Source organism: Larus michahellis, chromosome 9 (genome assembly GCF_964199755.1).
Source record: "Larus michahellis chromosome 9, bLarMic1.1, whole genome shotgun sequence".
Taxonomy (NCBI): Eukaryota; Metazoa; Chordata; class Aves; order Charadriiformes; family Laridae; genus Larus; species Larus michahellis.
Genome location: NC_133904.1, coordinates 20,945,858 through 20,968,437, shown reverse-complemented (window position 1 = coordinate 20,968,437; position 22,580 = coordinate 20,945,858). Strand labels below are relative to the sequence as shown.

At 42.2% G+C, this 22,580-nt stretch overlaps 1 protein-coding gene across 8 annotated transcripts in view; it reads left to right on the top strand.

Moving 5' to 3' along the window:
* Positions 1 to 22,580, top strand: part of PEAK1 (pseudopodium enriched atypical kinase 1) — a 124,910-nt gene that overhangs the window by 56,011 nt on the left and 46,319 nt on the right. For 3 of the 8 annotated variants that reach the window (XM_074601054.1, XM_074601044.1, XM_074601050.1), the window contains one exon: positions 5,889 to 5,980. The exons of 3 other annotated variants lie outside the window; for them this stretch is intronic. The gene's annotated coding sequence lies outside the window, so the exon portion shown is untranslated. Of the gene's footprint in view, positions 1 to 5,888; positions 5,981 to 6,182; positions 6,349 to 22,580 lie in introns of all 8 variants that reach the window. 2 more of the 8 variants (XM_074601048.1, XM_074601047.1) reach the window with 2 other exon arrangements.

Below are 22,580 nucleotides of genomic sequence, written 5' to 3'. Positions count from 1 at the left end.
GGAACAGGAATAGCAATGCTATGTGATAGATTTCTCTGCTGGCACAGGAAGATCTTAATGGGGCTGAACATGGAGAGGTTTGTGTAGTCTGAGGAAGTGCTGGGAAGGCCTGGGAAGAGCCAGGGGTTGCTGGTTTGGGCAGATCTCCTTCCTGCTGGGGATGCTTCGGCCTGGCCTAGGTGGTAACTGGTTGAGGATGCCACGTGAACAGATTCTTTCTGTCTCTGAGAACAGCTGGAGGATGTTGCATGGGAGGTGCTCTTGGCTCAGGGATTGCAAATGGGAGGGTTTTCTCTCAGCTTGAGAACACATTTTTTCCGCTTGACTCACCAAGTGAAATCTAAATGAGTGATAAAATTTCTAAAAGTAATGTTGAATTGGTTAGATAATAAAAAGTGCATTTATCATCAGGAAGGAAGAGCAAAATAAGGGGAAAGATTCAATGGTGAGGAAGTCACCACCTTCTCAATAACAATGGAAGGCTGTAGGCGGCCGAACACACCTCTGGTCACCAGCCTGCCTCATTCTCCAGCCACACAGTAATTTACCAGCGGGAGCAATTCTTCTGAAACTATTATCAATCTCCTCTCCCACATGCAGTACCCACACACATTTCTGTCGGGACGCTTGCCATTGAAAAGAAACTATACTACGAATGTGTTTGCATAGGTTAACTCTTCATATAGAATGCAGGCCTATGTGTGCATGAAAGGCAACTGCCCACTAATTCCTGCAGAACCCATTTTTTCCAGGAACAACACCAGCCTTTGTTTCTTCTCTCTGGCTTGGCACATAGAGCGGGGAAGGAACATAAAACACTGGCACTGAAGCAGAGTCTGCTGTGATTGATGTATACCGTAGTATACTGTAGATAAAGCGAGGTACCTGGAGAAGACAGGGAGGGGCTATTGCTTAAATGTATTTTTAATATAATAATCATAAAAATATTCCTGTAATGATTTTACATTTCTGTAGTGGATTTCTTTTGTTCCTGAACAGTTTGCCAGACTCCCACTGCTGTATCAATTACTTCGTACGTACCATTTGAAGAAGCATTGGGAGTACAGGCACTGTGTTCTGTGTGCTTCTGGTCCAGAACAGGCCAGCTGCCTTCCCCATTGTAGGAATTGCAGAATTCTATCACTAAACCAGGAAAGAGATAAGGTAACATTTGAACTAGTGAACAAAAGAAAGATTTAAAACCCATGTTTTTTAGCTCTATTTTAAAAGTGGCTAAAGACATTAAATTCAGGACGTGTTTGGGTTGAGGGGGTTAAGCAAAGACTTTGTTCTTCCCCTGAGATCTGACTGGCTGATTTTTCAGGTCCAACCAGGCTTTCTCAGTTGAGGTTTAAGTGTCTGAAGGTGATGATTCAAAATGGAAACATTGACAGAGTAAGCAACAGCAACATAAAAATATTTATTAAATGTCCCTATATGCAATTCTTTCCAAAGGGCAATTCTGATTTTTCACTAGCTTGCATTAGTCTCCATTTTCACTTGTCTATTAAATCTGTCCCACCACAGGTATGTTAAAAATCTCATCCTTGTCAGTTCATCTGATAAAAGGAGACTGCTGCTCATGTTTGTTAAATTCATGCTGGTGTGATGGCTGTCCCTGGAAACTTCAAATAAGCAGGACAGGCAAAATGGAAAAAACATCTCATAAGTTTGTAAAGCTCCAAAGCAGTGCTGCTCTTCATTTTGAGCAGGCTCCTGTATTTTACATCAAAACAACTCTGCTGCTGGGTATGGGATCTTCTAGCTCTCTTTGTGTTGGGATAGGGGATTGCTCGCGGTGGGAGCAGTGCCTCTTCAGTGACGGGGGGGATGAGAGGCCTTGCTTATGGCAAGGTCCCCAATTTTCATTTGTTCGATATTCATAACAAATTCATCCTCCCTTAATTTCCATCATGTGAAACTCGTGTATTTTACTTTGTCATTTCGTTTACCGGCTGTTCAGTTGGTGATAATTAGATTGCATTTTTCATGCTGGGTCCTTTCATTCTTCTCTAGCCTGTTATTATGTGATGTGGTCTTGGCAAGAAACACATTCCCATTCTTTAAAAAAAAAAATTTAAAAAACCAACAAAAAACCTGAACACATCTCACATTCTGCTAATTAATAAAATTATCAACTTCTAGGGTTGAAAAAGTTAATCAACATACTTGAACCTGCTGCAAGCAAGAATCATTTTGTATAAATAACTGTCGTATTGAGTTGGAAAAGATTACGTATGTAGTTGCCATAAAAAGATATTTTTTTAAAGTGCTGGCCGGATGCTCAAGAGCTATAGCCTACAATATTGGTGCTATTTTTTTTGCTACAACATGTAAATCAGAGTTGTTACATTAGCTCCATACTCTCCCTATTGGGAAATGGCATATAGGCGATGAGGTAAATATCATACTTCTGGCCAGTCTGTTAATGCTAAGAGCAAAGTGAGGGAATAAGAGAACAGAAGGCAGACACATCTAAAAATATACCTGTGAAACAGGGGTAAGAGAGCAGCGCTGCAGACTGTTAAGGGAGGATGTCTTCACTCCTGCCAGCACAGCCATTTCCTCCATGCCGTCACCTCCGCGTGTACTTGAAATGCTGGAAGCTGCTGGTGTTTTGCTGAGCGCAGGTAGTGCCGCTGTCCCCAGGGTCTGGGCATTGTCACATTCCCCCTCTGCACTACGGCGTCCACCTCGTGCACTGAGTTGCTTCAGCAGCATCTCTTATCTCACCTTTTAACAGCAAACAATAGGAATATTGGAGGCTTCTCAGATTCAAAGCAATTCTTAGCAATTTATCCAGAATGCAACTTTTCCTTTTCAACACCAATTTCCTTAACTCTGTTCAGTAGAGCTCTCTGAAAATGCTTTCAGGAACACTTGCTGATGATGCATAGTCTTTCTTCCTTTGTTCTTACAAAGCAGGATTTTCTTCAGCCCAATCATCACTATCTTAAATACGGACATTAGCATATATATATATAAAGCAAAAATGCTTCATGGATGAATAGGTAGGAGTTTTAATGGACTTCATAATAATTCCAAAAATACCTGGCTTGCTTTCTTTTTCAGCCATGTCTTACATATCATTCTTTATTTGAGTTAATCTATTTTTTTTGCTAAGCATTTATTTTTATTCCGTTACTTTCCATTTCTGGTAATAAAATTCTGTGTATTCTCCAGAGAAAAACTGCAGGTTACAGTTTAACTTGCACTGTTGTGGTGCCGCTTTGTGATTTGCGTTACAGTGGCATTCCAAAGATATTTAACAAAATTCAGACTTTTCCTACTGAGGGAGTATGTTAGGCAGTGTGCAAACATAACTGGGATTGTTTATTTTTCAATGCTAGATAAGAGATGTGAGGACAAATAAAACACAAAATGAAAAGGATCCCTATCCCAGATTCTTTAGATTCTTGCCTCCCCACCCAGATTTTTTTAAGAGCACTGCAAGCGTCCAACTGAATTGCATGAAGTTTTTCTTCTTTATAGCCCTACCCAGGATCTAACAATTATTGATTAGTTACATTTCGTGTTGCACCGTGTCTTGCACCAAAAATTTCTGGGGTGTATTGCTGTTTTTAGGAACATCTTTACCAGGTTAAAATATTTCCAATTTTTCATGGTAGATTTCTTGAGTTAGTAATAAAAGAAATAAAAGATGCAGGAGCTACCACCATGTTTTCTCCTGATCAGTGCAGCACTAACTAGCTGTATAACCAGTCCAGAGAGATTGAATCTGTCTAAAAATGCATATTTTCAGGGAAAGGACTGCTGAAAACAGAATTGGGGATGATAGCTTCCTCTTGTTTGTGCTGACTTCCTCCGTCAGATTTGGTTTTTGCTGCCAATACAGTTCAGGTACCTAACAATTTAAAAATGTATTTCATTACAAGCAGAAGAAAGGATGCATTAGCAGTTTTGCCTTCCAAACGTTTCAGGCCTCTTGAGCGCTATCTCTGCCAGCCTCTTTCCCAATAGCTTCGGAGTATATGCGTTTGGTTTCAACATCCATACGAAGCTTACTTAGGAAGAAACACAAATCCACAAATTTAAAGATGGCATACCGTGAGAAATAAACTTCTATTACTACAGTAATGCCTATCAGAACATATTGGGGTTTGTTTTATTAATCAGTGTTGTGGCTTCAGTGTATTTAAGTTTAGGGCTTAAACCGAGTGAATATACTAGTATTAAATTAAGCAAAATTTATGAGCTTTTTAATGGAAAAGACATTTTTTCTGCAGCTAAAGAAAGATAGTACCACGCTCATTGAAGGAAAAATAATCCTTCCCTAACTGTATGGCTGTATGTCACTGATTTTCCAGACTTTAGCTGATAATATCCTTTAAGCTTCATTTCAGTGATGGATACAAAAATTAACCTTGAATATCTGAGTGGCAGTGACGTACTCAAATCTTGCATCAGTCAGTATTTGGTTAATTATCTAAGTATCACTGCAAAGAGAGCAGACTCCAGCTGGCTGTAATTAGGGCTGAATTGTTCCATGCCTTCAAGACAATTTTTACATTCATGGGATCTGCAGCTTTCTGTTGTCCTCATTTCCTGTAACATAAAAGTACTTGTATCTCAAAGAATTAAAGGGGGGCAAATAGTGAGACAGGCTATGCGGATAAATCTTATTAACATCCTTAGAGATCTGAGTGAGAAATATGCATTGCAAGTCTCAAAAAAAAAAAAAAAAAAAATCAAAAAACCAAACCCTCCAGGAGTCATAGCCAAAAAGTGTTATTTCAGTTGATTAGAAGAAAAGGTGGATCTTTAGAAAGCACAGTGGCTTCTATAAAATCTGAAATCTGTACTCTGTAAATCTTGGTCATAATGAGAGAGCACCAGTCTGTGTAGGAAGAAACTTCGATAGCAAATCAGGAGAGCATGTGACATAAATAGTCAATGAAGATTCAGTAATTCAGTAGCCATGGGATACAGCACTAAAAGTGCAATATATCACATCCAATTTGTTGAAGTAAGTCTCCCTTTTTTTGTCCTTATGCTGCTGAATTACTAGCACCGCAGCACTGGCATTGGCTTTTATGGATGTCCTAGCTGCAGGAAGCACTCCTCATCCAGCTTTCCCTCTTCAGTACTCGGGTCCTCATGACCTATGCTCTGTGCAGCCTCTCTTGTTATCAGCCTTTATTTCAACTCACCATCAAGATTAGCAAATTTTCAAATTATTGCCTTCTTTGGGGAAGAAATAGCCTTTGGTTTAGTTTCCCTGTAAAATTACACACTGGTATTTCAGTGGTATCCAATGTGGAAAGGATATGCCAGGAACTGTGCAGGAAAAAAAAAAGGCAATTAACACGATTATTCTAAGAGCATCTGTAAATAGGTAACACCAGTCCATAGCCCCACGTGAAGTATGCTAGTTTGTATCTTGAGAACAGGTAGAACAAGGTGATATCTTTTGTGATTTCCCTGAGCCACTCACAGTTCCCAAGGAAAACATTTGGCCCTAGTGGGACAGAAGAATGGTGCCAATGTGGCCCTTGCAGCACAGGTTGTGAGAGACTGCTCTGGTAACTTTAAATGACCGAAGTATTCTTTTGAATAAAGATACTTGAGCAGAACGGAAAAGTTTTATGCAACACAGTAAGTCAGTCAATGTGAGCCCAGGAGCTTCAGAACAGTGTAGGCCGTGATGCCGACGTAAAACTTGCAGCTCTTCATCTGCTGAAGTCTGTACTGACCAGCACTTCTTGGGGTGCGGAGGGTGGTGGAGCTACAGCAGGTACCTGACTGCTGCTCCTGGCCGTGCAGCATTGTCCCCTCTGTGGCTGAATGCTTGGTGCTTATCGCTTATCTTCACGAGCCCATTCAACTTGCTGACCTGGCAGAAAATGACTTTTCCTCCCCATCCACAGGTTGATTTGCTGCAGTTTGAAAGCTGAGTTGGTTCAGAGGTGTCAGGAGAACAGCAGAGCCAGTACAAGAGAAGTGGTGAGGGTACATGAAGGTGAGCATCTTCAACTAATTTTGGTTTACAAATGTCTTATAAGCATAAGGGCCTAAAGGAAGTTAACAAAACCAATAATTGATAGAGAAAGATATACAACTTAAATTCCTTCTTCTTTATTAATTAAATATTTTCATAGGTAGTAATATTTGCATGCGTCTTTTACTGATTACCTTCATATCTGTCTGCATTTTCTTTTCAGATTTAGATCTATTCAGACAGGCATCTCCAGCAGTGGCTGTGCAGGTATCTCTGAGCTGCATTTAGAAAATGGTTTTGCAATGTGGTCATATAAGTGTTACTACTCAACTTTCTGCATGTGAGCAATCATTCTTCAATGCCGTGGCTTATTCACTAGACAAACATAGGTAATTAGTTCATAAGAGCACTTTTAGTCTTGCAAGCCTGAAGTGTAAATATACACACAAGAAAATGACTTTTGTGTGATGAAAAAAGTTTTTTCAATTTTCTTTTGTGTACTTGATTACATTTTTAATAGAGAATTAATATATGTTTTGCTATTTAGACAAGAATGCTTTACTTACTGAACTGCTACTGTGGAATTTTATATTCTCTGAGCATAGAATTTAGAATCACAGATTCTGTTTATTGACTGAAAGTAAGTCTCTTAATCCTCAGTATCTAGATAGTTTCCTTGAAAGTCAACTGTGACAACTATGGAAAAACAGCTGAACAGATAAGTAACTGATATCCAAATCTGTACGTACATAACTGTTTCGGTTCTAGCCATACTCTGGTGAATCACTTATACATGGTTTGATGTTAGTTAAGTTAGTTTAGTAACTAGCTGCAAGCAAAGGGAATTGATGAAGACAAACTGTCTTCCCCCCATTCCCACAGGTCAACCCTTCTCCTTCCCTTTACCTGGACTAGCACGTAGCCGACGAAGAGGGAGGTCAGTTCCTTCCCTCCCCACATAAGTTCCCTTTCTTCAGTTTTGGTTTCCAGCAGGGGAATTTGCTGCAGGGTCCCATAAGCACCAATTCTGGAAGCACAGCTGCGCGATGGCTTATAGCATTAAATACACAAACTATGGGACTATGACAGCTTTCACTGTGTTTATAGCCCATATAGCCCCGGTCTCCATTTAGCCTGTTCATCTTTCAGTGGTTTTCAGCAATGTAAAGATGGTATGTTTTCCAAGCACATTAAAAGATAATCCAGTTATCGTGACAAAATGTTAAAGGTACAACTTGCAACAAAATCCAGGAGCTCTTCAAAACTTCCTCAACTCTACCTCGGGGTTCATGAGGTGATTAATCCTGTAGTGATCCTGCATTCCCAACCGCCTCACCTCGTGCAGGAGTTCAAGCATGTGTCTCATAGTTTGTGTTGCAAAGATCTATGTAACTTCCAACATGAAGGATAATGTTTCCTAATTGTTCAGAGTTGAGCACTGACTGCAATAACTGCTAGCCTCTCTGCAGCGGTGTGCCACAGAAGAAATGGCGTTCGTGTTGAAACATGATTGGAGTCCACTGTAATGTTTAATGCATCATTTTAATGGTACTCTCAAAAAGCCTAGTATCTTGGTATGTTATTATCTCAGACTCTGCAGTTGTTGTTTCTTATTTAAATGTCGTATCTCACTTGAGATTTAATGTAATTAGAACCAGCCTGTGGAAAAATCTTTTTCTATTATGTCTTAGCTATTGTTCCAGTCAAGACGGTAAAGCAAATCAAACAGGATATAATGAAAATGATAAAACCATTTGCAAGAGCCAGTTTTCCTGAGGGAAGTAAAAGGCAGCATCACTTTTCATTTTGTTTTGTATTTCTAAATGTGGTGTGTGTGCCTGGAATAACTCCACTGAGGCTTGTCCGATACACCTGAGAGCAGAGTCAGGTACATCTGACAGCAATCTGACTTGATTGATACAAGAGGGAACCAAAAGTACCATAGCCAAAGATATTCACAGCCAAAGCTATAGCGCAACATGTGTTTCTCCGAAAGTGATGCTCTTGGTATGAAAGAGTAGGTAAAAGAATGTCAGAGGCAGGGATTCGATTACCTTGGTCTGGTGCGTTGGAGGCAGGATCGCAGCAAGGCAGGTGGTCTAAGCTGGTCCCCCACTGCTGTGTCTGCTTAGGTGATTTCTGAGGAGTTCAGATGTTATTCCTCTACATCTTTTAGCCTTTATACTATGTTTATAATTTTATTTCAAAGCTGGTTTGCAATATCTTTTCTCTTTGTGCACAAACCACTTGTGAACAGGCTTTTGTATTGGCAGCATGTATTACCGTAATCTCTATTAATTCACAGTAGTATTGATAAACTTTAAGTCAGAGAGGCTTAATCAAGAGGCTGTGTGCTTTAGAATATAGTTAGAAATGCAGTGCTTTCAAGGGGTGATGGCAGGATTTTGAGTCTCACTATTTTAGCTCTCAACAGCTGTGTATCAATGGATCGAGTTTCCGAGTTGCACAAAGCCATGCCATTGCGAAGCAGCCATATTTATCTGTGCTGTGACGTTAGGCTCATCTTTGACGGTGGGGTTTTGAAAAATGCAGAGGAGCACAGCCAACTAAATCTGTCTTCATACTAATGTCAGAAGCAACAAATCAATCTTGTTTTTCAAAAGCTAATGACATAGAAATTCAAATGATCAAAATTCAAGAAATGCAAATGATCAAAAAATGATTAGCTTAGTACCTGCAAACTATTTAAAACTTCAGATGTAGTTTTAAAAAAAAAAATCTACCTGAAACGATTCTCTTGTTTGTAAGTTTCTGGTTTTGGTGCTGTCTAATTTATAGAGCACTTGTGCAAAAGTTTGTCTTTTCTGTTCTCTTGAACTCTTTGGAACTGGGGAAATGGTAATTTTTTTCCTCTCCCCTTCCCCCCATTCCTTTTTTGTAAAGAAATGATTAAATGCTTCGAGTACAAATGCTGCCCATGAATATTTATAAGAACTTTTATAACATTTAGCAAGGCAATGCTTCATGGCTGTCTCTTTCTGAATGCACATAATAAAGTACCCATAATTTCTTTGAAGCTGCACTTGCTCTGTGTTAATTTGATCACAGGTTGGTAGGAACTGTAGGCTCCTCGGGGCTGTAGGGCTTGGTGATGTAGGGCTGCAGTTGTTGGTGATGACAAAACACGGAGATCATTGCCGCGTTCCCTACTTTTTGGTTAAAACACTTGTGCTTAACGTTTAATAAGAATACATTTTTCATGCGTCATTTACATTTAAGTTGCAGAAAATTGCTAGGTAGAAATCTGTTACCTGCATCGGATAAAATACCCAATTCCCTTCATTTATATTTTGTTCCTGGAAGAAGCAGAGTTAAATGTCTTCTGCTTGAAATCCTAGCACTGTAGAACAATGGAGTGGCCCTGGAGCACACTGCAAACCACTTGGAGGATCCTCCCGTTAATGCAAAAAATGTTTTAGTCTCCTCTTCTTCCTCTGCATATTGTCTGTCACTAATAGTGCGTTCTGTGAATACCTAATAGTGTATATAATGCTTCAAAATGTAATGCACTCATTTCTGAAAAGCAAATGGAAACTAGTAGCTGTTAATAGCAGTATTTATCCCCTTGACATCCTTAAAGAATTTTGATCAGATGAAGCTCATGAGCAGTCTAAGGAGAGGAGAAAGAAGAAAGACTTTAGAAACACGCAAAAGGGAGCGCATAGAGTTTGTTTATTTAACAAAGCTGAAGATAATTTTAGAACTGGGTTTGGAAGTTCCTTGCTTATAACATTATGTATTATTAACCTCTCCCCTCCTCCTCTTTAAAATAGATAAATTCCCATAAATTGCGTGTGTTTGTGTCCACAAAGTTACTATATTAATTGAAGATTTGCAGTGCTCCTTTAAAAGCTGGATTGTATTTTCTGTGTTGGAAATTTTGTATTGGAACTTTGTAAATGATGTGTAGGTCTGCATGGCTGCATGTATTTTGGTAAATACTACACAAAAGAGCCTCCTTCAGCCACCCGTACCAGCCAAAGTGCTGCGGCAAACAGCCATCGCTGCTCACATTCGCCATGGGCTAAAATTTTGCTTTGGCCATTTCCAGTGGCGTAATGGTGAAACATTCCCAGTATCAGTGCTGGTACAGCAGACCCACTGCCAAGGCAACAGTGGAATTGTTCCTAGAACCGCGGCTGTGGGCAAAGCCATGTAACCTCACACGTACAACCTCACATGGAGTCAGCCACAATAGGTACCCAGAAGCATCTGGCTGGGTTTTGGTGTATCGTTGCTAGCTCTATTCCGATAGACTGGTTCCTATAGAGAGATGTTTTAAACCTTCAGTAGATTTATATCTTTCACTGGGATAAGCTGGCTGTCTAAATGATTTTTCCTGGGGTTCATTACTAATATAGCTTTTTCTTTTTTTTTGTTTGTTTTATCATCTCTTCTCAGTTTTAAGTCCTCTTTTATCTGCTCACACTTATTTTAGCCTTCTGCCCGTGACGTGTATGGCTTATGTAGTCCTCAGTCTGAAGATCTCAGAAATATACCAACATATTTCGTACTTGTGAATTTCTTTCTTTTTGTGTGTGTTTATAAATACATGTTAACATATACTTCTCTGCTACTACAATATACAAACTACACAGGTGTATTTTTAAAGAAGACACTATTAGTGTGATTTTTAACCCCTAAAATACTACTGTGCTTAACTTTCAGATAGTGATTTCAATCTCTTTTGCAAATGTTTTGGGCAGAGCAATTTTTAGAACCACTTTTGTGATTAGAAAAGGAGAACTGAAAGAGACAACATCAACAAGCAGTTCACATTTCAATTAAAGTCATGTACTTGCAGTATTAACATTTATCCCCGTACATTACAATAATAATATTGAAGGAAAATAATAACTCTCAGTGGTGCTTTAGTTCTATTTGCAAAACTTTTAAGCCAGCCACCTGATGGATAACCTTTGAACATGTAAGATTCACAATGTGGTTACCACCGTATGTACTCACCTGAGCTCTGGTTAGCAGTAGTAGTAATGCTGACTCTTGGTGTAACAGTCCGATGTTTGCATCTACGAGAAAACAAAGGTATTGCCCACATTGGTGTGGGATAACATCAAATCCATCCAAACAGCTTAAAAAAAAATTAGTGTCCTTGGACAATAATAGCTACAAGAGTTTTTGAATCACATTTTTGATAGGGAAGATTGAAATTGGACTTTAAAAAAAATTAGTTTGACAGGTCTTCCTAATTTCTTTCTTTATACTTTATTTTTGGAGTATAAAAAGAAAGTGTGCAGCGGGAAATGAATAGGCATACCAACCATTACTATTCCGGAGGTCTTTTGAGACTTTCATTTGTCTATGGATCCTGAAATATTAAAGGTTCACAGAGATTTGAGGCAGAATTTATTTTATTACTTTTATACAGCCTCAAACTAGTTCTTCCATCACACCCTATAAAATCAAAACCCTCACTCAAGTAGTGAACTTGCTGCTAGAACTTCACATTTTACTTAAAACTAGTTACTACAGAACGGCTCCACTGCTAAAAGGGAATGCACGGGCAGTATGAGGAATTGGCTTTTTTCCTTCTTTAGCTCAGCTCTGCAGACTTAAAGATGATGTTGCCTAATTTCAGCAAGCAGCCATCTCATTATCTCTGTGAAGTCTCTCTTCTGCTCTTTTCCTTTCCGGTTCTTATTTCTCCAAGCTTTAGCATGTAATTAAGAGAGTACAGTGGCTGAAGAGTGAAAACTGAATTTTTCCAAATGCTTTTACTTGTAAAATGTAATACATCGCCCACACGTCCCAAAGCAGTGATTGAAGATCCCGTCTAATTTGTCTTACTTGAGATTTAAGCGAAATCATCTGCTGAGTGTTTCAGACTGTGTGCATTACGATTCATCCAGGCTTCTCTGAAAAGAAAAATGTGAAAATAAGACATGGTTAATGTACCAGTCTTTTATGTCTAGAGAACAAATTTAACATAGGACATTAGAGATATAGGCCTACAGTCTATCTTCTGACTACACAATGCTAATTAGTGTTATGAAACCATCCTTTTGTTAATCATGTTGAATTATATCAGAGTTGGAAGAACTCTCTGCTGGAACAGAAGTACAGTATGTTGGTACGAAATTGCCTTTGGCACAGTGGAGTGGGGCTGGCAGCGGAACAGCAGTCAACGGGAGCAAAGCAGAAGCCCTGCTAAACTGGTGCGAGTGTCCCTGGCTCTGCACCTGCGTCCTGACACCAGCTGGGAGCTCGTGGAGAGCTAAGGCTGAGTGGCTCGGCTCTGTCACAGTGGGGCTGCTCAACACTGCCCTGCTTTGGGAGGAATATCTTGCTTTGGCAGAACTAGAGATGAAAGTGTGTGACAGGTTATATGGAGCTGCTCTGTATAGCCACTATATTCTGAGAAACACTGTTAGCTCTTTTGTGTCTTTCCATTTTTCTCTTTAGTCTTCTTGTCCCTGCAATACCATATGAAAGTAAGGAAATTATTTTCTCTCTACAGAAAAAAGGAGGAAAAAAAATACTTTTATGTAGCAAAAATTTTTGTGTTAATACACATTGAGAAACCTGCACAGTGCAGAGCAAATCTGCTTCAGCTTCTCAGCATACTTGTATGAAGCAGCACAGGGGCCAAGTCCTATAACTGCATACAGACACGGTAAGCAGCTGATAAATATCCTATTATTGAAATTTTGTAATTTAATTTTTTTTTTTTACATACTGCGTTCTGGCATCCAAACATAGAAATTGCAATATGTCAAACTCAATAAAGGCAGCAGAACTATCAAAATTAAGGCTTTCAGATCATTGTTAAACATACTTGGTTTCAACAAAAGGCTTTCTAAAACAGCTGACTTAAAAAAGCTGACAGTTTTCTGAGTGGTTGTTATATGAGAAATGGTTTGAGTAGGGGGTACTTAAAACAGCCATAGAAGGTGAAGTTAGTAGTGATTAATTTTCTGGCTATGCCAAAAAATATTTCTACAAATCTCTGTGGAAATTAAAAAAATTACACTTTGAATTTTAATGCAGATTGCTTGGACTGTTTTATTCTGTTGAATTGCTGCATGATGCTATTGCAAACCAAAAGATTTGCTTTTTAAAATAGCTTTAAAATAAAACACCCGTTCATTGTATTTGCAAAACCCCGTGTCCTCTCTTCCTCATGCCTCTGTACATCTTTTACCCAGATGCTGAATTTTAGTGAGCTATGAATGGGTATCTTCATTAACAAGTATACAAAAGGCTAAATTAACTTTTAAATATAGTATGTTTTAATTTAATTTCTTATTTGGATGTACTGTTATTAAGAAAGTAAAATGATAAAAATGCAGCATATATATTATGTGGATTAGGCCTGGCTATAGGCGACAGGTCTGAAACCGATTGTAGGTAAGAAGTTGTTACTGGCATGGGATGCCATATGTTAATCTTTGTCATAAAATTAGTCAGGGGGTGTTTTTTTATGAGTAGTCTGAAAGAAAACATAGTTAGGGAAAGCAGGAAATTTGAAAGCAGAGATAGTCACTGACTACATCGAAAAAAGGCTTGAGCCAATAATTTGTATTTATCATGTGCAGTTGTAAACTGGGAATGAAGAGTTTAGACCAGGTTTGCCTGACTTCACTGAGAGAAGCGAAGCTTGTGGAAGTCATGACCACCCTGTTGTCATGAGTTCTGGATAACCATATGGACTTAAAAGGACAGTGCCTGGTCCCCACACGCGGAGGAATCTATTTCAAGGGCAGGAAGGGTTTGTTTCCTCTGTGTTTGTCACGGGTATGAAGCTCTAGGAACGCTGTGTTGTCTTTTGGAGAGCAACAGTCCAAGGGTGCTAATAACAGTTCACAAAAGTTCCTAGTGATTAAAGGTTTGAGCTGCTTGTTTTACAGAGAAGATTTGAGAGGTTAATTTGCTAATTTTTTTATTTAACAAAAACAAAAAGCAAAGTAGAATCAGTAGTATGAGGGCAAAAGAAATGAGTAACGCTGTTGGATAGCTGTGGCAATTACTGTTGCAATTCACCATTTGACTAACAGCTGGGATCCCATATACTGTTTATGTAAGGATAACATATGCCACCATGTGTTATTAAGCCAAGTTTGAGCCCATAACCTTGAAATTTGCTGTACAGTTTTTTTTCTGTATAAATTGCAAGATGAAGTACTGCAGAGCGTGTAGTCTCTTCTGCGGGCCATACTTGGGAGACCTGGCATACACATCACCTTCTTGTGCTTAGTATTGAGGAAACAGTATTGGGGGAGCAGGATTTAGATTTCTCAGCTGGTTTCCTCATTTGATGGAGTATTTGTATTGTCTCCTAACCTGTCTATAGAGACTGAGCCCAGGACCTCGGCAGGGAGCAGTGGGAAGAGTATTGCTACTACTGCCTTGCAACTTGATGCTGCTTACGGGGATGGTCTTGGCAGGTCTTGGTCTCCCAGTTCCTCTTAGTCCACATTAAAATGCTTCTTAGCATTGTGAGCAGTTTAGTTCAAAATGGCATAGTGTTGCATAGGGCAGGAATAAAACCTCCCTCCAGACCCTCTAAGAGGGCAGGTAATAGCAGCCTTTTGTATTTTCCTCGGGTTGGCAGTGGCAGAATGTAATTGCCCTGGGTTTAGGGTGGTTTCTGTGAAATCTGTTCCTGCACAATGGTGTACCCGTGGACTACGAGTAATAAAATATACTGTCAGAAAAACCTTGTTTGAAAGGTAAAGAATTCAGATGAGCGTGATTCTGCTTTTACCTTCAGAGCCCTGTAGGTTAGTATTGAGTCATCTTAGCAGTACAAGACTAGAAAATTTACGTTGTGTTTTTTCTGGATAGAAAAAGCTTTGCATTTTTAGGATTCTGCCAAGCACAAGTAGCAAAATTTATGTTTGGCAATCAGCTCCTCTAGGAAAACATTTATATCTGTAAAGAAGAACTAAAGAAAGAATTTAAGAGTACTGTTCCTGAAAACAATAAATGGTGTTGATTTTCTTTGCTAGAGCTTGTTTACTGTGCTCCGGTTTTGTTGTTCCATACTGTGTCCTGACCCATGAACGAGCGCTGGCTAGGTTTCAAGCTAGTTATTTTCAAGTATGATCAGCAGCCTCTTAATTAGCATCTGGGCGCTCTGACAGCATGGCTGCTCATAGGTGGAAGGAGCAGCTTTGTGGGGACCCTGGGCTGACAGGAGGGGAGTGGTGCGGGGTGTGCCAGGCTCAGCTCTGGCTACTGTTTGCTCCCTGTGAGAAGCCACCTCTGGTTTTTAAGTGGCTGGATGCAGCCGGATGCTCCTGCTGCCATCAAAGCAGCTTGGTTCTTAGGGTAGGTTTTGCCTGCGTGAAGTCAGCCTTCTCAGAAGCAGTAAGCGACTCCTCCTTTCCCTTTCTTTGTCTTACACTGTTGGGGAAAAAATTATAGCAGTTTTACATACTTGATAGGTTTAAACATCTGTCTTTGAAAATAAAGGCTATTTCTTCTCTCATGAAGTAAATAGAGCAAATTCCCTAGCTGCAAAAAGCAGTCATTGAATGTAAAGATAAAAACTAATACAGAATTTTTATTACATTTCCCTCTGATTCTGTCCTCGATTATATTTAATGATGCCTTCACTGTGCAGCTCCTCCATGTAAGGATTATTTTTAAGTAAGGAATCAGATTTTGTGGACTAAAATAAAATTACTAGTTTGACTGGGTTTTTTTCCCCTGCCCTATATCATGTCTTCTTTGATAGCCTAAAAAGATGATTACTGACTGTCACATGCCCTGTGTTGTGCTGTTAGTCCTTTTCTGTCACCACGGAGGGACACAGCTGCGTCACACAGTCCCTCCCAAGGTGCCTGGAACACTGATGTCTTGTGGACTTGAAAGATTTTCCAGGAGCTGTGATGTTGCTAACTTGATAATCAGGCTAAAGAGCACGAAGACTTCACCATCCCTGGAGGTATTTAAACAATGGGTAGACGTAGTGCTTAGCAACACGGTTTAGTGACGGTTTTGTCAGTGTTAGGTTGATGGTTGGACTCAATGATCTGAAAGGTCCCTTCCAACCTAGATAATTCTATGATTCTAAGACTCCTGGGTTCTTCTCAGTGGTCCACAACACAATGTTTTAAATGAAGTGAGGCACTGATTTTCTTGGCTTTTGGGTCTGTTCCACACTGTTGTTACAAGCATACTAGGATTTTATACTCAGTGAATCATTTGTAATGTAGGTGGTTGTATTTGATACCATTATGGTAAATCCACTTTGGTGCCAAATGGTAAAAAGAAGCAGAAGGCCCTATGGACAAAACAGAAGCCTTGTTTTGTCTGTACAGCTGAGTTGTCTGTGAGGACCTGTGCACCTCTGCGTGATACCGCTCTGCAAGCAGCGCTGTGTAGGGGTGATCTGTACAGGGTAATGCATGGAGAAATTACAAAGAATGCAGTCCCAGTGTTTGGGGTGTGTTATCCTCAAAGACAGCCAGACACAACACCTTAATCATCAGAATAAGTAAACCAATAAATTTTTGTTTATTATGAATGCTAAAAGCATGCAATTTCAGTGTCTGCTAATTCCTTTTCTGAATAAAATTTCACCTGTGATGGTGCTTTTTATCCTTAATAGCATTCTCATCAGTGGTGGCTTCTCATTTTATGTGGATGGACTGTAGACAAAGCATAAGGAGTACCTAAGAATATCTGTTGTGAAGCGTCATTGTTATTTTCTTTTTAACTTCAACACTAGTAAACAATAATATCTTTAACCTTCTGACTTAAAGCTCATCACTCATTTCATTTCTGTGGCTTATGACTGCAGATTAAAATTTCCTGCATTCATCATGCCTGGTAAAGTAGCTTATTGGGATGAATAAATGACATACTAATTAGAAGAGTAGTTTGAGTGAGAATAAGCTGCTGGAACTAGTTTTGATGGCCAAAAAATTACCGGTAGCTAGTTTCTCAAGATTATCAAAGAGATCCTCAAATTAGAATGTCTGCCTTTGATCGCAGATGCAAGAAACAAGGCAAAATGACTGCACCAAGTGAAAGACAGTGGGAGGAGGTGGTTGCTGTGGAATGGGAAACTGAAGGAGTTTTCACAGAGTTTCAAGCCCTGTCCAGGCATTTGCTCCACCAAATAATGAGATATCAGTATGTGGCTTATGTTTATTTATATTTTCCACCATAAACTAGTAATGTATGGGACTTCAAAAGTTAAATTGTTTAGGTTAGTTGTAGAGAAAAATCCCTTTTATGTCATTCCCTTGTCATCTTATCCTGATTTTTCTATGTATGACAACATTCAAACAGTACTAAGCTTTTGTAAGACTTCTATCTGGCTACCTTACCTTTGCAATTACCACCATCTTACTTATGCATTGCTACGGATTTGTGTGGATCATTGCAAGACACGTGCCAGTGTAACAGTCGCTTGGCCCAAGCAGTTTATAGCCTGAGGTCCCAATTGCCCGTGCTTGTGTAGTCATAAAAAGTAGAAATGAACACCAAGACTGTTTCCAGGGCTGAGATATAGGCCTGGCACGAGAGTGACAAAACAAAGTGTGGGATTAGAGAAAGGTCTTACCACTGGGGGATAATGGCATGTTGGTATTACTGCATCATCTAGTTATTTTGCTGTGTTAAACTAAAAACACTGAAAGTAAAGAGTAGGATCTCATAAAAAGGAAAAAACTGAATCATGGCATGATCAAAGAGATGAATTTTGAGAAGGGCCTTGCCAAAGGAAGGCTTATATAGGTGAAATCCTAAACAAAAGGGACATGCCGTGGAGAGGTGGAAGAGGTACATAGTACAGGTTGGATGGAAGAGTATTGTCCTGGTTCCGGTGGGGATAGGGTTAACTTTTCCTGGTATTCCATGCCATGTGAGCCACGCCCACCCTGAGCTGCCGGGGGAGGGGGCAGGAAGTTGCTGCTTAAAAGCGGGCTGGGGCGTCCCGGGTCCGGCCGGTCGGCGAGCGGCGGGGAGCGGCGGTTCCGTAATCGCGTTTGTATATTCCCCTATCCGTGTTGTTGTTGTTTGCCTGTTCCCTTTGCTGTTCTGTTAAACTGCCTTTGTCCCAACCCAAGAGTCTTGCCTTTTCTTACGATCCTTCCTGTGTTAGGAAGGCACGTGCGAGCGGCACGTGGTTCTTTGTTGCCATCTGAGGCTAAACCACGACAGTCCTTTTTGGCGCCCAACGTGGGGCTTCAAGGGTTGACATAACGACAGAATCCAACTAGAACGTGGAAAAAACGGTTTTGGTTTTTTTTTTTTTTTTTCTCTTGTATGCATTTATTTTATTAGGTAAGTAGTCACTGGTCATCATGTTGCTTGGTTTGTTCTCATGGCTGTGTTACATAAATTCCTATATGGCTTATGTACTCCCTGCGATGCTGTTTACCATGTCTGGAAGAGGGATGAGGATTATCATTCTGCTGTCCTGTGCGATATCTGTTTATGATATGATAACATCACTGTTCAGACGGTTATTTTGGGGTGTTTATGTGGTTTTGTTGTCCTGTCCGTACATTGGACACCGTCTCTCAGAATTTGTTAATAGTTTCCCCAGCCCTTTTGCCTCCCTTTTCTCCTTCGGGTCAGGTATGACAGCTTTTGAGAATCTTGAATATCCTTGGGATACTCAAACTAGTGTGTTCCTAGTGCTATGTCTCCTGAATACGTTCCAGGTCTTGTTTAGGGTTAAGCAACTATTTAAGACTACCACCCGGAGATCTGCTCCGAGGCTGGATAGTCAGGGGTGGCATGGCATGTGGGAGAGCATGGGCAGGTACCTAGAGAACTACTCGCCTCCAATGGTCTGGGACTTCACCCCTGAACAATTACAGGACCCTGATAAAGTGGTAGAATATCTGAAGGGAAAATGTTGTGGCTATTCTAGAGAGGCACAACTCACCGCGCTGTGCTGGGCCCTGGCTAGTATCTACCAGGCACTGCTCAGAATTATGCAGCACCCTCAAGGGGAAGAGATGGAAACCAGACCGGCGGCCCCTGCGGCTGCTGCAGCCCCTGCGGCGGCCCCTGCGGCGGCCCCTGCGGCTGCTGCAGCCCCTGCGGCGGCCCCTGCGGCTGCTGCAGCCCCTGCTGCAGCCCCTGCAGCGGCCCCTGCGCCTGCGGCGGCCCCTGCGACGGACACTGCGGCTACTGCAACCCCTGCGACAGACACTGCGGCTACTGCAACCCCCGTGGTAGCCACTGCCACTGAACCAGAGAACCAACCCGTGCCGGTATCAGTTGCCCCCATCCAGAAGAAGAAGTACACAAAGAAATCAGTTCGCTTAGTAAGAGATGATGATGAACCAGGGCCATCACGAGAGCAGGAGGAAGAGGCAGAACCAGAGATAATTACTCGATCCCTATCCTTGAGTGAGCTGCGGGATATGCGAAAAGATTTCAGCCGACTTTCAGGCGAGCACATTGTCACCTGGCTGCTCCGGTGCTGGGATAATGGGGCCAGTAGCCTGGAATTAGAGGGTAGGGAGGCCAGGCAGCTGGGATCCCTGTCTAGGGAAGGCGGCATTGACAAGGCGATTGGGAAAAAGACCCAAGCCCTCAGCCTCTGGAAACGACTCCTGTTAGGCGTGAGGGAGAGGTACCCCTTCAGTGAGGATGTTGTATGTCAGCCAAGCAAGTGGACTACCATGGAAAGAGGTATCCAGTACCTGAGAGAATTAGCCGTGCGGGAGATGATTTATTATGACTTGGACAATGCCGACTTACCCACAGACCCTGATGAGGTGCGATGCACAAGGCCCATGTGGCGGAAGTTTGTACGGAGCGCACCATCGTCATATGCCAACTCCCTGGCAGTAATGGAATGGAAAGGTGAAGAGGGACCAACGGTGGATGAGGTAGCTGGCCGGCTCCGGCGATATGAAGAAAGTCTCTCTTCCCCCCTTGTCTCAGCTGTGGAGAAACTATCGCGGAAGGTCCAGCAACTTGAAGAGAATATGTTCTACTCCCCACCTGCACGGGCCAGTATCTCAGCTATTAGAAGCAGGCATTTCCCCACTCAAGAGAGAGAGTACAGAGGGTACACACCACGAGGCACCCTGTGGTTCTACCTGCGGGACCACGGAGAGGACATGAGGAAGTGGGATGGACGACCTACTTCAATCCTGCGGACACGGGTACAGGAGTTGCAAGGAAGGACAACCACAAAAGGGGATCCCTCCAGGAAAAGTGCCGCCCCAGTTTCCAGTGGGCCGTTCCCCAGACAAAGCAGAAGGCCTGATCTTGCTTCTGATCCTCTTGAAGGAACTTCCAAGTCATTTATGCAAGAAGTGAGTAATGGATACTATGACGAGTATTAGGGGGGCCCTGCCTCCGGCCAGGTGGAGGAAAGGGACAACCGGGTTTATTGGACGGTGTGGATTCGATGGCCTGGCACATCAGACCCACAGGAGTATAAGGCTCTAGTGGACACGGGTGCGCAGTGTACTTTAATACCATCAAGCTATAGAGGGGCAGAAACCATTTGTATTTCTGGGGTGACAGGGGGATCCCAAGAGTTGACTGTACTGGAGGCAGAAGTGAGCCTAACTGGGAATGAGTGGCAAAAGCATCCCATTGTGACTGGCCCAGAGGCTCCATGCATCCTTGGTATAGATTACCTCAGGAGAGGGTATTTTAAGGACCCAAAAGGGTACCGCTGGGCCTTTGGCATAGCTGCTTTGGAGACAGAGGAAGTTAAACAGTTGTCTGCCTTGCCTGGTCTCTCGGAGGATTCTTCTGTTGTGGGGTTGTTGAGGGTCAAAGAACAACAGGTGCCGATTGCTACCACAACGGTGCATCGGCGGCAGTATCGCACTAACCGAGACTCTCTGATTCCCATCCATGAGCTGATTCGTCAACTAGAGGTTCAAGGAGTGATCAGCAAGACTCGCTCACCCTTTAACAGTCCCATATGGCCGGTGCGAAAATCTAATGGAGAGTGGAGGTTAACTGTAGACTATCGTGGTCTGAATGAAGTCACGCCACCGCTGAGTGCTGCCGTGCCGGACATGCTAGAACTCCAGTACGAACTGGAGTCCAAGGCAGCCAAGTGGTATGCCACGATTGATATAGCGAATGCATTCTTCTCAATCCCTTTGGCAGCAGAGTGCCGGCCACAGTTTGCTTTCACTTGGAGGGGCGTCCAATACACCTGGAATCGACTGCCCCAGGGGTGGAAACACAGCCCCACCATTTGCCATGGACTGATCCAGACTGCACTGGAACAGGGTGAAGCTCCAGAACATCTGCAGTACATTGATGACATCATTGTATGGGGAAACACAGCAGCAGAAGTTTTTGAGAAAGGGAGTAAAATAGTCCAAATCCTTCTGAATGCTGGTTTTGCTATAAAGCGAAGTAAGGTCAAGGGACCTGCGCAGGAGATCCAGTTTTTAGGAATAAAATGGCAAGATGGACGCCGTCAGATCCCAATGGATGTGATCAACAAAATAGCAGCTATGTCTCCACCAACTAGTAAAAAGGAAACACAGGCTTTCTTAGGTATTGTGGGTTTTTGGAGAATGCATATCCCAGATTACAGTCAAATTGTAAGCCCTCTGTATCAAGTAACCCGGAAGAAGAATGATTTTAAATGGGGTCCTGAGCAACGACAAGCTTTTGAACAAATCAAACAGGAAATAGTCCATGCAGTGGCCCTGGGGCCAGTCCGGGCAGGACAAGATGTTAAAAATGTGCTCTATACCGCAGCCGGGGAGAACGGCCCTACCTGGAGCCTCTGGCAGAAAGCACCAGGGGAGACTCGAGGTCGACCCCTAGGGTTTTGGAGTCGTGGATACAGAGGATCCGAAGCCCGCTACACTCCAACAGAAAAAGAGATATTGGCAGCATATGAAGGGGTTCGAGCTGCTTCGGAAGTAGTTGGTACAGAAGCACAGCTCCTCTTAGCACCTCGACTGCCGGTGCTGGGTTGGATGTTCAAAGAAAGGGTCCCCACCACACATCATGCAACCGATGCTACATGGAGTAAGTGGATTGCACTGATCACGCAGCGAACTCGAATGGGAAACCCCAGTCGCCCAGGAATTCTGGAAGTGATCATGGACTGGCCAGAAGGCAAGGATTTCGGAATGTCACCAGAGGAGGAGGTGACGCGTGCAGAAGAGGCCCCACCATATAATAAACTGCCAGAAAATGAGAAGAAATATGCCCTGTTCACTGATGGGTCCTGCCGTATTGTGGGAAAGCATCGAAAGTGGAAGGCTGCTGTGTGGAGTCCTACACGACGGGTTGCAGAAGCCAGTGAAGGACAGGGTGAATCGAGCCAGTTTGCAGAGGTGAAGGCTATTCAGCTGGCTTTGGACATTGCTGAGCGAGAAAAATGGCCAGTACTTTATCTCTACACTGACTCATGGATGGTGGCAAATGCTCTGTGGGGGTGGTTACAGCAGTGGAAGCAGGGCAACTGGCAGCGCAGAGGCAAACCCATCTGGGCTGCTGAACTGTGGAAAGATATTGCTGCCCGGATAGAGAATCTGGTTGTGAAAGTACGCCATGTAGACGCCCATGTACCGAAGAATCGGGCCACGGAGGAACATCAGAACAACCAGCAGGTGGATCGGGCCGCCAGGATTGAAGTGGCTCAAGTGGATCTGGACTGGCAACGTAAGGGTGAACT